The sequence below is a fragment of the Canis lupus genome, chromosome 4, assembly GCF_048164855.1.
Source record: "Canis lupus baileyi chromosome 4, mCanLup2.hap1, whole genome shotgun sequence".
NCBI lineage: Eukaryota > Metazoa > Chordata > Mammalia > Carnivora > Canidae > Canis > Canis lupus.
The window spans coordinates 75,216,824-75,229,903 of NC_132841.1; positions in this window are offsets into that span (position 1 = coordinate 75,216,824).

The following is a 13,080-nucleotide window of genomic DNA, read 5'->3' on the forward strand; positions in this document are numbered from 1 at the left end:
CATGAATTAAAAAAATATATATATATTTAAAATTAAAAAAAAAACTTAAGACTTATTTCACTGTATGAGATCATGCACTATTTTCTTTCTTTTTGTCTGGATTATTTCATTAAGCATAATGTCCTACAGGTTCATCCATGTTGTCACAAGTGGCAGATTATTTTTTAAGGCTGGATAATATTCCACTGTGTATATATTCCACATTTTCTTTATCCATTCATCCATCTACAGACACTTAGATTGTTTCTGTATCTTGGCTATTATAAATAATGCTTTATTGAACATGATGGGTTGTAGATATCTCTTCAAGACACTAATTTATTTCCGTTTTCTTATTTCTTGTAGACAACCATCTTACAATATTATTGTGAGGAAAGATAACTGAATGGTAGCAGAATACTTTTTGGAAATATAACTAAATTCCTATGAAATATTCATTAAAGGAGAATATGCATTACTGAATCAGCAATAGATTATAAATGGTTTATTTTTATTTATTTTTTTAGAGAGAGAGAGAGCATGCATGAGATGGGTGGAGCAGAGGAAAAGGAAAAGAATCTTAAGCAGACTCTACGCACAGCATGGAGGCTGATGTAGGGCTCGCTCTAACAACCCTTAGATCATGACTTGAATTGAAATCAAGAGTCAGATGTTTTACCAACTGAGCCATGCAGATGCCCCTAAATTGGTTTATTTTCCACATAATGTTTAATGTGGAAGGAGTTTACTGTTTTGGTGGCAGGGAGAAGTAACCAACATATATAATTTTAGTCTGTGCACATACAGGTTGGGTATTATGTGTATGACTTATCATAAGATGGTTAATTACTTATGTGTGTATTATAAAGACCACTTGCCCCATAGTTAAATGGTTTATTGATGGGCTAATATGAGTTCATCATTGAGAAGTTGCAATTTCCAGACTAATACATTCCTAGTCTTATTTTGAATGGGTTATAATGTTGGTAACCAAAGTGGTTTAGTAGCTAGATAGATCCATTGTAGTACCAAAAAACACTATTTACTTGTTTATTTACTTGCTTCCTTATGATGGGTCATCTAGTGTAATTCAAGGAGCATAATCAAAGGATTATAGCCAATTAGAGTGACTAGTTCATATTGTGTTATGGCTTTAGGCCCATAAATACCAATGTTCTTTTTCATGCTTTCTCTGGCTTACATGCTTTCTCTGGCTCCAGTGGGGCCAATTTGTTTCCTTTTTAAAATTTTAAACCTGTTTATTTATCCCAACATGGTCTATGGTCTTTCTGCCATTAATTTATGTTAAGGTGAAAAGTTTAGGCCCATTATGCTTGTTAAAAAGTATCTACGTGATTAGGTTACAGTACAGCAAGAGTACTAAAGAAGAGTTTCTTGTAATTTGTGAAAATGAAGATTTTCATTGACTAGAAGCAAGAGAGTACTCAAAAAGAAATGTATGAGAGGTCAGATTGTAAAGCTCAGCAGGATTTTAGACATGAGTGGAGGCCTTTTGACATTGCAAAGGACAATATGAACATTGCTACAACCGGGAAGAAGTAATCATCAATTGTACACACAGAGGCTACAGTGACTATGAACAGTACATCATGGGACTTTACAACATCTGAAGAGAACAAAACAACAGCCAGGGTAAAAAAATCAAGAAGGAAGAAATGTATCTCCATAGAAACTACAAATGAAGCATGCCCAAACATACATACAAATACAAGTATAAATATATACATCTATAGTTTTTATTAAAATGAGTACCTACTATGCACATTACTCTGTAATTGTTTTCATCACTTAATAGCCCCACACTTTTGAGGGCTGCATTGCTACTCACAAAGGATAGCAAGGTATCCTCAGGTCTATTTCAGTTTCAGCTCCTTTCATGCAATCCAAATGTGGTAGACAGAATAACGGCCCCTAAAATCTGTTAACAACATAATCCCTGGCACCTGCGGGTATATTCTCTTACAAAGCAAAAAGAACTTTGCAAATATGTTTAAGTTATGGACTTTAAAAATTGAGATATAATTTACATATCATAAAATTCATCACTTTAAAGTATACAATTCAGTACTTTTAAATATAGTCGCAGAGTTGTACAGCTATTACCACAATCAATTTTGGAACATTTTCATTATTCTAAAAAGAACCTCTATGTCTAGTAAAGTGACTTCTCATTTCCCTCCAACTTTCTGTCTTTGAAAACCATTAATATGTTTTCTATCTGGGATGCCTGGGTGGCTCAGTGGTTGAGCATCTGCCTTCCTCTTGGGGCATGATCTCAGAGTCCTGGGATCAGAGTCCTACATTGGGCTCCCCGCGGAGAGCCTGCTTCTCCCTCTGCCTATGTCTCTGCCTCTCTCTCTCTCTGTGTCTCTCATGAATAAATAAATAAAATCTTTAAAAAATATATGTTTTCCATCTGTACAGATTTACCTATACTGGACTTTCATGTAAGCGGAATTATACAACATGTCTTTTTTGACTGGCTTTTTTTTTTTTACATGTAGCACAAAGATTTCAACATTTATCCATATTGTACCAGGTATCAGTACTTCATTCCTTTTTATTGTTAAATAATATTCATTGTTTGGTTATGCTATATTTTATTTATCCATTCATCACTTGATAGAGATTTTGGTTGTTTCCACTTTATAGACGTGATGACCAATGCTATTATGAACATTCATGAACAAGTTTTGTGTGACAGTTCTTATTTCTCTAGGGTTTAGCTTAGGTGTAGAATTGCTGAGTCACGTGATAACTATGTTTATACCAAACTATTTTCCAAAGAGCCCTCACCATTTACATTACCACCAGCAAAATACAACTGACTAAAGAGATTTCCTCAGTTTGGGGGCTCTTTCTGAGAAATGGTGGTAACATCTTGAACTGAAATGAGTAACATAAAGCATTTAACGGAGATTCCATTTAGGAAAGTGTATCATTGATAATAAATACATTTTGAGGTCTAATTTTATTACATACTTAATATAGATCAAAGACTATGGAATAATGATGCAGTTGTTCCTCAGAATTGCTGTGTTTATTTCTACAGAGATCATAGAAAAGTAGCATAGAGACAGAATATTTAATTTTAGTGTTTAAAAGTAGCTTGACATTTTTTCCAAGTTGAACATGAGTTTTAATCTTAGATAAGTCTTCCTCCTGGCCATAAACATAATTTCCCACCTTATTCTAGTTGATTTTGTAGAACAGCCAAACGATTTTTAATTAGCCCAATAGTAACTCTAACACATGCACCCCATTCATGCGATTATTTTATGAATATTCTAAACTTTTAAAAATGTTTTTGCATGAACTTACTTATTTCATATACTGACCATTTCTGATGTGAAAAATCTCAAGTTCTTGCCACAAAAAATCAAATATTATTTTTTATATTATTTTTTCTAGAAGTGCTTTCTCAACTGTTTATTGTACATGGTAATAATATAGTTCATTAATCATCTGTTATAGACATTCATGGAAAAAATTATTCTGTGTTGAGTTCTATTTGCTCAGAGATTTGGGTGAATGTTAAATTTTGCTATTTTAACTGCAGTTAGGAAAATGAATGCTATTTTGCAAACGAGTTTGTAAGGTTAGAATTGTTAATATTTTGGTGTATACCAGTCAAAGAGAACACTGTTGGAATTTGATTGCTTTATGACTATATACACAAAAGCACAAAAATTAGGTGACTGAATTTTTTTAACAAAATTAAATTAAATAAATCAATATAGATAGAGATTTATTAGGACTACAGAGTAATTAGACCACTTTTAGAGTTATTCAGTCTCATTGTGCTCTAGTTATATCATGTATATATAAATTCAATGTGAACTTAATCCTTCCTAGAAAAATTTATTCAAAAATATACTGCTAATGAACTAAGCTATTCCATTGTACTGAAGGAGTATCTTTATTTTTAGGTACTGAATCTAAGATTCTTTCTAGTGGAAGATGTACCTTACATACTACCAAGAAAGAAAAGTAGTCTAAACTGTGACATAATGCTTTCTTATTGCTTAGAATTTTATTTTTATTCTTAATAAAAGCTATTTTAGACACAAATTTTATTCTTGGGTATTCATGTAAAAAGAAAATATAAACAAAATACATTTATTATACTCCAAACATCTTTGCATTCAAAGTTGTTCTGAATTACTTTTAAAATTCAGAATTGTCACAAATATCAATCTTTGCATCATGAACAATATTGGTATTGTTGCCTTTCTTAAAACAGTATTCCAGTATCATCTCCCGTATTTTTTTCCTAATTGTGGACACTAAATGCCAGTTTTGAAGATGGCACTTTCTTGTCCTCCAGATTTCACTAAAAGGTATTTAGACAACAAACAGTCCCTATCTGGCAGAGATTATAAGATGTCACCTATTAGGAGAGATCCCAATTTTAGAAGTGTTAAAATATGGGAAAATGTGTGTTTTAGAATCAGTGAAGCATGGAATAATATTACTAAATTTTTTATAATTGCAGTAATTTTTAAAAATTGTGCCTTCCCTATATGCCACATTTGCTTTTATACTACCTGGAACTTCTATGAGTAAGAGTAAGACCCTGTTATATAGACATAAAGAGATGCCTATGCAAGAAGCAGCTCAGTTGCAAAACAGCCAAAACAGCCTGCATTTTAGAATTTCATCTTGTGACTTACAAAGGTCATGGCACAGATTCTTACTAGGAACTGCCTACCTATGAAAGCAAAGTGGTGGTGGTGGTGATGGGGGTGGTTCTAGGAATTCAGATATTCAAGAATAAGTAAGAGTTTCCTTTATTACATTCCATTGAGGAATACAACTATAGAGTTTAATGATTTTTAAATCTCTAAAATTTGGATTTTGTCTTATTAATAAGAAATTCCAGTGCTTTAGACATCATTTAACTATGGAACTGTTGCAGGGTTCAGTCCCAGGACCCCAAGCTCATGACCTGAGTCAAAATCAAGAATCAGATGCTTAACTGAGTCACCCAGGCACCTCTAAAATTATTTTAAAATAATGAAATGCTATTTAACAAATTCACTCCACTCTCCATGGCATGACTAATTAAGTATTGGCTATAAACAGTTTTCAGTATCCTGTTGTTAATGAGCTGTGAGTGAAAACCCATGGTAGATATATTCTCCAACACCACATCAAGACAGACTTGATTTTCTCAATCATCAGTTCAAGAAAGCAGGGTTAAAAAATAATTTTCATATCAAGAGAAGCTTTTGGATTATACTGTTTTCTTACTTGCTTCTTGTGAATTAGGAGTTTTCTTGGCAGTTCAGCGCCTGCCTTCGGCCCAGGGTGTGATCCTGGAGGCCTGGGATCGAGCCCCACGTCGGGCTCCCTGCATGGAGCCTGCTTCTCCCTCCTCTTGTGCTTTGCCTCTCTCTCTCTCTCTATCATGAATAAATAACTAAAATCTTAAAAAAAAAAAAAAAGGAATTTTCTTTGTTCATCTAGTCTGATGTATCATTTGTTTCTCTTTTCCATTATTCTTCCTTGGGTTATAGGGTAGAGATGGAATAATGGAGAGGGCAGAGCTAGGCATATCACTTAAAAAGTATTTGTTTACAAGAAAAATATGAGATGATTCCTCTAACTTTGTTTTTCTTTCCCTAACTTTTTTTAGTGTTTACTATCTAGGTAAGATTGGCTTCCCAAGTGGGCAGATCTTGTGTATTAGGATTGATTGTTTGATTTCAAGAAAGGGAACATCCTATTTTATTCTTTTAGTTGAAGGTTTCTAACCAAATTGACTATCCTCAGTCTTTGGAACTATGATAGATACTGAGAAAGGCTTGATGGAACATTCCCAGGTCATACTTATTTGGATAGTAGTAGAAAGCCTTTTCCTATGAAGTTGGGAATGGGAAAAATTATGCAGTTTGAAAGTATAGCATTCGGTAATTAGCTTCAGATCAGCAGGAAGTCCTTTTGTGGAAAAGGTGATTAATTTTAATGCATTATGCAAAGATTCTTTTTTCCCTCATCAGCCTATCTTATTATTTGTAATTGAGTCTTCACGTGGAGGCTTTGTATCTCTAGGAGTCTCCCTGAAATGCAGAGGATCACAGGAGAGATAGATAAATCAGGCACTAAAAGAATTACTGGAAAAATATTTCTGGAAGAGATGGAGTAGGAGAATAAACATGCTAAGCATTTCAGGTGTATCAATCCATAGAATAATTGATGCTCAACCATTTCATCTAAAATACGTATGGTAGCTATACTTGCAGTGAACATAATATACATGTAGAGATGTTGAATCACTATGTTGTACATATGAAACTACTGTAACATTGTGGGCCAATTATACATACTCAAATAAAAATATTTAATTATATGAAAGAAAAAATGTTAGTATTTTGGTAAGAGGAATGTGGTTAAAATGTTATATTTTAAAAGTCAACTGTGTGCCTGCCACTATGTTAAATCTGGTTATACACCAGATAATTGATACACTGCCCCTGACTTCAAAGACTCACGGTCTAATAGGCAAGATAGACAAGTAAACAAATGTCATACAGTGCAAATAGTTATAAAGCTTATGAACTATGTATACCTGTCCCATTTCACAAAAAAGAAAATTATTGTAGGCCAAAAAAGAGAATCTTACTGAATTAATGGTGGGCCAGAAAGCATAGACACAAAAATACTTCAGTGCCTGGAAACTAGTAGATTTTTGGTAAATATCTATTCATGACTTCTTCTACCTTGTGTTTATAAGGGTCAATTTTGCCTACCACTTATGGGAGTGGAAAAGGATTTATATAAGACTTATATTTCAGTTTTTTCACTTTTAAAATTACATATTCTGATTTTCCACTTTTAAAATTACATATTCTGATTCTATAGAATATATTCAGAAATATTTTACATCCTATAGTGCACGGACATCAACCAATCAGAATGCACACGGCCATAGCACTAAGAAGAATCCTGGAGATCCCATGTTATGATGAACAGTATGCCCTTATTTGTTGGATAGTAGGGATCACTAGGATCTGGGAGATGGGGAAAAGCACAGGCATAGGTGATTAGAGTATTCATGGGTCATCTGGGAGGTTTCAGGTAGCAGCTATTTACTAACTTATACAAAAGTGTTCAAATATTTTAACAATTGGTTTGGCCTTTCTGGTTTGTAGGGATGAATGTCAGCCTGAGAATAGGTATGTTCCTCAGAAAGAATAAATGAAATTTTAAGTAGAAGAGTCAAAGTTATTGTGAAAATTAATGTACATTAAACTAAGCTAGATTTTTAAAATCTGTATTATTTTATGATTCTTGGAATTATTTAAAAACTTAAGAATCAGCCACATTTAGATATTAAGAACAACAGGGTACATGTGGTATTTTGCATTTCCATTCATATATTGTCAAGTTTTGAATGTCTGCAGTATGTTATGCCTGGAGAAGATGGGGAAGGTTGTGGTACAAAAACAACTACCATTTCTGACCACAAAGGATTTTGTTTATAACAAAAGACACAAGAATGTGCATACATATCTGAAAAATCAAATAAAATTAGAAGAGTTAAATGAAAATTTAACATGACACCATAAAATATGATAAATATTATTGCTGCCCTAAAAAGATGTGTATACTTTTTTACCTGTCTAAGCATAGATGTGAGATTTTTGGCAACAGGAATAGTCCAAGAAAACCTACTGATCAATGTGGGTCTTACGCTGATCCTAGAAAGAAAAGGAGTAGTTGAAACTACAGAGATTTTAAAACAGGAGGACAATGTGGAAATTTCATAATTTGGAGCCATTTGAGTAGACCATTATGACTAAAATGGAGGCATTAGTAATTGGGAATAGCACATTAAAAAGTTAGGACAAAATATAAAAAGGACGAGATAATGGAGCACTAGAATGCCTACCAAAAGAGTGTGAAACACAGACTATCCAGAAATTCTTAGAGGCTTTTGAGCAAAGGCATGACAATAATTAAAAAATACATCCCCAAATTACTAATGTTTGCTTGCCAGGGAGAGCTCAATATTTCATTGTGTTTGGTATAAGAGTCGAAAGGTAGCATCAGAATTAAATTAAACTAATTTCTTTTATTTATTGCATTAGTTTATACACAATATTTCTGAGAAATAAAGTTGAGGGATAGGCCATATAAACAATAATCTCTCCATTTTATAGAAGAAAAACATGTGTGTGAGTGTGTGTGTGTGTGTATAGAAACACACACAGATTAAAAGATTAAATGTGTTCTGTATCACACATTTCAGTCTTAAAAGCACACAATTCAGTTCTAAAAAAGCTTAGTCTAAGACCCAGGTTTCCATATACCAGCCCAGAGATCTCTTTCTTATACCCTAAATTGTGAGTTTAAGTTGTGTAGAAATTGGATGAGGACTTAAAATTTTATTATGACTCTTGTTATTAGACCTAGAATTTTTAATTTTCTCACCAGCTGGCTCAGTGGGTAGTAAAAACTGGGAATAGCAAGTTGAATAATTGTAACCACTATTCCTAACCACATATGCCACATGACTTCTTAGAAAGTTTCTCTGACCAAAAGTAAACTCACCAACTATTTACTTAGAAGACAAGGCTTAGTGCCTTTATGTTTCTGAATATTTTTATGAGTAACAGAGCAGGAGAGCCCAAGGTCAAGGATAGAATATCTTGCACCTGGAGAGACAGTTCTTTCTAGCTTATGAAAATGTTCTGAAAGGACTTTCTCATTTTCCTGGACCCAAGAAATTAGAAATGCTCTACAGGTGGGATGAGACATCTCTTCCCTGTAAGACTAATAGAACACACTGATCTTTGTGGGCAGAAGAACAGACACTTCCTCTGGGCGCCCAGACCAGGGACTGAAAACTTGCCAGGTAGCAAACTAATATTTTGCTGGATTGGTGCCACTTAAACATACATTAATAGCTGGACCTGAATCTTAAGGTTTATAGGGCCTTGAGGAAGTATGCAAAGGAAAATACTAAAATAACAAAGTGATATAGCAGCCAGAAAGAAAAAAAGAAGCAGAAAACCCAGAAAAGACAATCTTTTTTAAACAGGACTGTGAGGGGAGATAGCTCTATTTGAATAATAGCTCTGATGGTTAATTTTATATGTCATCTTGACTGGACCACAAGGTGCTCACGTATTTGGTTAAATATTATTCTGGGTGTACCCATGAGATTGTTTTTGGATGAGATTAGTAAATATATAGATCAGTAAACTGGGTGAAGCAGATTACCCTTCCTCATGTAGGTGTACCTCATCTAATCAGTTGAAGGCTTGAATAGCACAAAAGACTAATTCTCTCCTGAGTAAGAGAAAATTCCTCCTGCCTGAGTATCTTTGAACTGGGATATTAACATTTTTTACGCTTTTAGACTAGAACTGAAACATTGGCCCTTCCTGGGTCTAAGCCAGCCAGCTTTCACACTCGAAACTATACCAGTAGGTCTCCTGGTTTTGTATATGTGTGTGTGTGTGTGTGTGTGTGTGTGTGTGTGTGTTGTGTCTGTGTACATCACATAGTTTCTGTTTCTCTGGAGAACCCAGATCAATACAATAAATAGCACATGTTTAAAAAAGAAACTAAGATGCACAATTCCTTTTATTTTAAATTTTGAGCAACTGAGTTAGAAAGGAGGTAACTATTGAGAGTTTAGTGGCCTTAATTACTGATCAAAAGGGTGAAGTATCTCAAAACTAGAGTAAAAATACAAAAAGAAGCATATTATGAGGGAAAGGATAAGAATATTAGAGAATGTGTCTATGAGATTCAATATGCCAAAAGTGAAAGGTGGAGAAAGCAAAACAAAACAAAACAGAACAAAAACCCAAACAACAACAACAAGAAAACAAAACAAAACAAAAAACCAGCAATAGAAGAGAGAAACTAGTTTCATAAATAAGTAAAATGAAATGACACTGAATTGAAGAAAGGCTTGAGTTGGCAAACTGAAAGAGCTCAATACAGCTGAAAGAAAAATCATACATATGATGGACATATGCCTGTAAAATTCCAAGAGTCTAAAAATTTAAGAAAAAAATGTCTTAAAAGCTTTAAGATAGAATGCCTGAGTAATTCACAAAGGAAGAAAAATCCAATTAGAATCAAGCCTTTTTGTCCAATATGGGAAGCTACAAAGTGGCAATGCTTTCTACCAATATATACCAATATATACCAATTCTACAGGCTACTCAGAGAAAAGAACCATAACTTAAGAATCTTGTAACTTGATAAGATATCATGAACATGTTGGAATAAATATATCCCAACCTTGAGAAAAAGACTGAGACCAAATAATAAAACAACAGAAACATCAAGATAGGTGAAAATAAAAAAGAAAGGAAAAACAATAAGCAAAATATTTTAAAGGAAAATATAACAATAATCTGGAACTAAACATTAAATAATTCCAACAAAACAGTTGGTTGGGGATGGAAAGAAGGTTAAGCAGTATCATCCTAAAGTTCTAATCTGTCAGACTCGAATCAGGAAGCAAAAAATCTGTATTGGGGCGGAGAAGAAGCAATAAAGAAAAATAGCTTTTGACTTGTTTTTGCATAAAATTAGAGAAACCTGTTTGATTAAGAGTGTTAAAAAAAGATATATACCAATTAATTGGGTATATTTGATAAAATCAGCAGAAATAAGAAACAAGAGGGGAAACTAAATAATAAACATAAAGTAAAATGGAAGAAATAAATCGAGTATACTAATTGTTAGTGTTAATTAAGAATGAACATACTTGTGCATACTAAACAACATAACAGCTAACTATTAATAAAGCAAAACTATCAGAGTGTATGAAGTGGATACAAATACAATTATCGTGAGAAAAAATATATTTCTTCAGAATTAGCAATGAAAAAATAATGAATAAGGACATAGGGGAATTATATAATCAACAACTCAAATTCATATATAAATCAAATATTTTAATTACTCAAAAAACAAAGATTTGTTGGTATATCCAAAACAAAAAGTTACCTCAGTCAATCAGTGATCATGTGTTTGAACACAGATAAAAACCTTAGTAATCTTAAAGTGGAGCATTTTATTGCTATATTCTATGATCCTAACATAGTAAAATTGTAAATGAATAATAAAGAAGTAATCTAAAAGCTTAACTAATGGGAAGTAGAATAAGACTCCTAAATACCTTTTGTTTAGTTTTTTAAAGATTTTATTGATTTGGTCATGAGAGACACACAGAGAGAGGCAGAGACATAGGCAGAGGGAGAAGCGGGTTCCCTGTGGGGAGCCTGATATGGGCCTTGATCCCAGGATCCTGGGATCACAACTTGAGCCAAAGGGAGAGGCTCAACTACTGAGCCACCCGGATGCCCCAATACCTCTTGTTTAAAAGAGAAAATGAAATTGTGGAATGAAAAGGAGATCTTTATTTTTTTAATTTGATTTTTTTTTTTTTAGATTACTTTAGAATCAAACTTATGGGATATAGCTAAAGCTGGGTTCAGGAAAAATTTAAAGCTATAAATGCATTAATTAATAGACTAAAGAGTAAAATAAAGAGACTTAGTACTAATCAAAGGAAATTATAAATGCAAAAATAAAGCCTAAAATAAATTTGGAGGGCACTGGTAAATATAAAAACTGAAAAAATACAACATGAAATAGCAAGAATTGATAAATGTATTCAAATCAGTTTCTTCAGTAAAGCTGATAAACTCATTTAGATTTGAATTAAGAGAAACAAAGAGGTATTAAAACAAAATCAAAACTGGAAATGAAAAATAGAAACATGATCATAGATAATAAAAGAATTATAGGAGAAAATATATATACCTCTGTGGTAACAAGCTTGAAAATCTAGAGAAATGAATAATTTTTACTATTGAAGAAGTTTAATCAAAGAAGTAGAAAACCTGAGTAGATGAATTAGATAAGAAAGACTGAAAAGCTGTTTAAATGTCTTCCAGTGGAAGCCCCAGGTTCTGGTGAACAGGGGACACTGCACTTCAGGGAATTATAGGACCTCTTTTTCTTTTTTTTAAAATAAATTTATTTTTTATTGGTGTCCAATTTACCAACATACAGAATAACACCCAGTGCTCATCCTGTCAAGTGCCCCCCTCAGTGCCCGTCACCCAGTCACCCCCACCCCCCGCCCTCCTCCCCTTCCACCACCCCTAGTTCATTTCCCAGAGTTAGGAGTCATTATGTTCTGTCTCCCTTTCTGATATTTCCCACACATTTCTTCTCCCTTCCCTTATATTCCCTTTCACTATTATTTATATTCCCCAAATGAATGAGAACATATAATGTTTAGGACCTCTTTTTCATAAGGCCACTATTTTCCAGAGCAGGAAATGTAGCTGACTCTCTTAACACAAGGAAACAGACATAGAGCATTAGACAAAATGAGGAGATAGAGAATTATGTCCCAAGGGAAATAACAGGACAAAAATCACAAGAAAAGACCTAAACAAAATGGAGATGAGTAATATGTCTTGTAGCCAATTTAAAGTTATGTTAATAAAGATGCTCATTGGACTTGAGAAAAGAGTGGAGGACCTCAGTGACATTGTCAACAAAAAGATTGAAAACAAAAAAGAACCAATCAGAGATAAAGTACTCAGTAACTGAAATTGAAAATGCACTAAATGGAATAAATAGTAGACTGTAGGAAAAGGAGAGAGAGAGAGAGAGAAAGGAATCCAGCCATCACAAAAGAAGAGAGCAAGAGAAGAAAGGAACAAAGACTACAAAAAAAAAAAAACAAACAAACCCTAAAACAAGTAACAAAATAGCAAAATAAGTACATATCTATCAATAATTACTTTGAATGTAAATGAACAAGTTGTCCTATCAAAACATGTAGGGTGACAGTCATTTTGGGTCATTTCAGACCTAAAGACACATGCAAATTGAAAATGAAGAAATGGAAAAGCATTTCTCTGCAAATGGAAGCAAAAAGAAAGCCCAGGTAGCAATACTTATATTGGACAAAATTTAAAACAAGACTATAACAAGAGACTAAGAAGGACACTATAAGGGACACCTGGGTGGCTCAGTCATTAAGTGTCTACCTCTTGATTTCAGCTCAGTCATGATCTTAGGGTTGTCAGA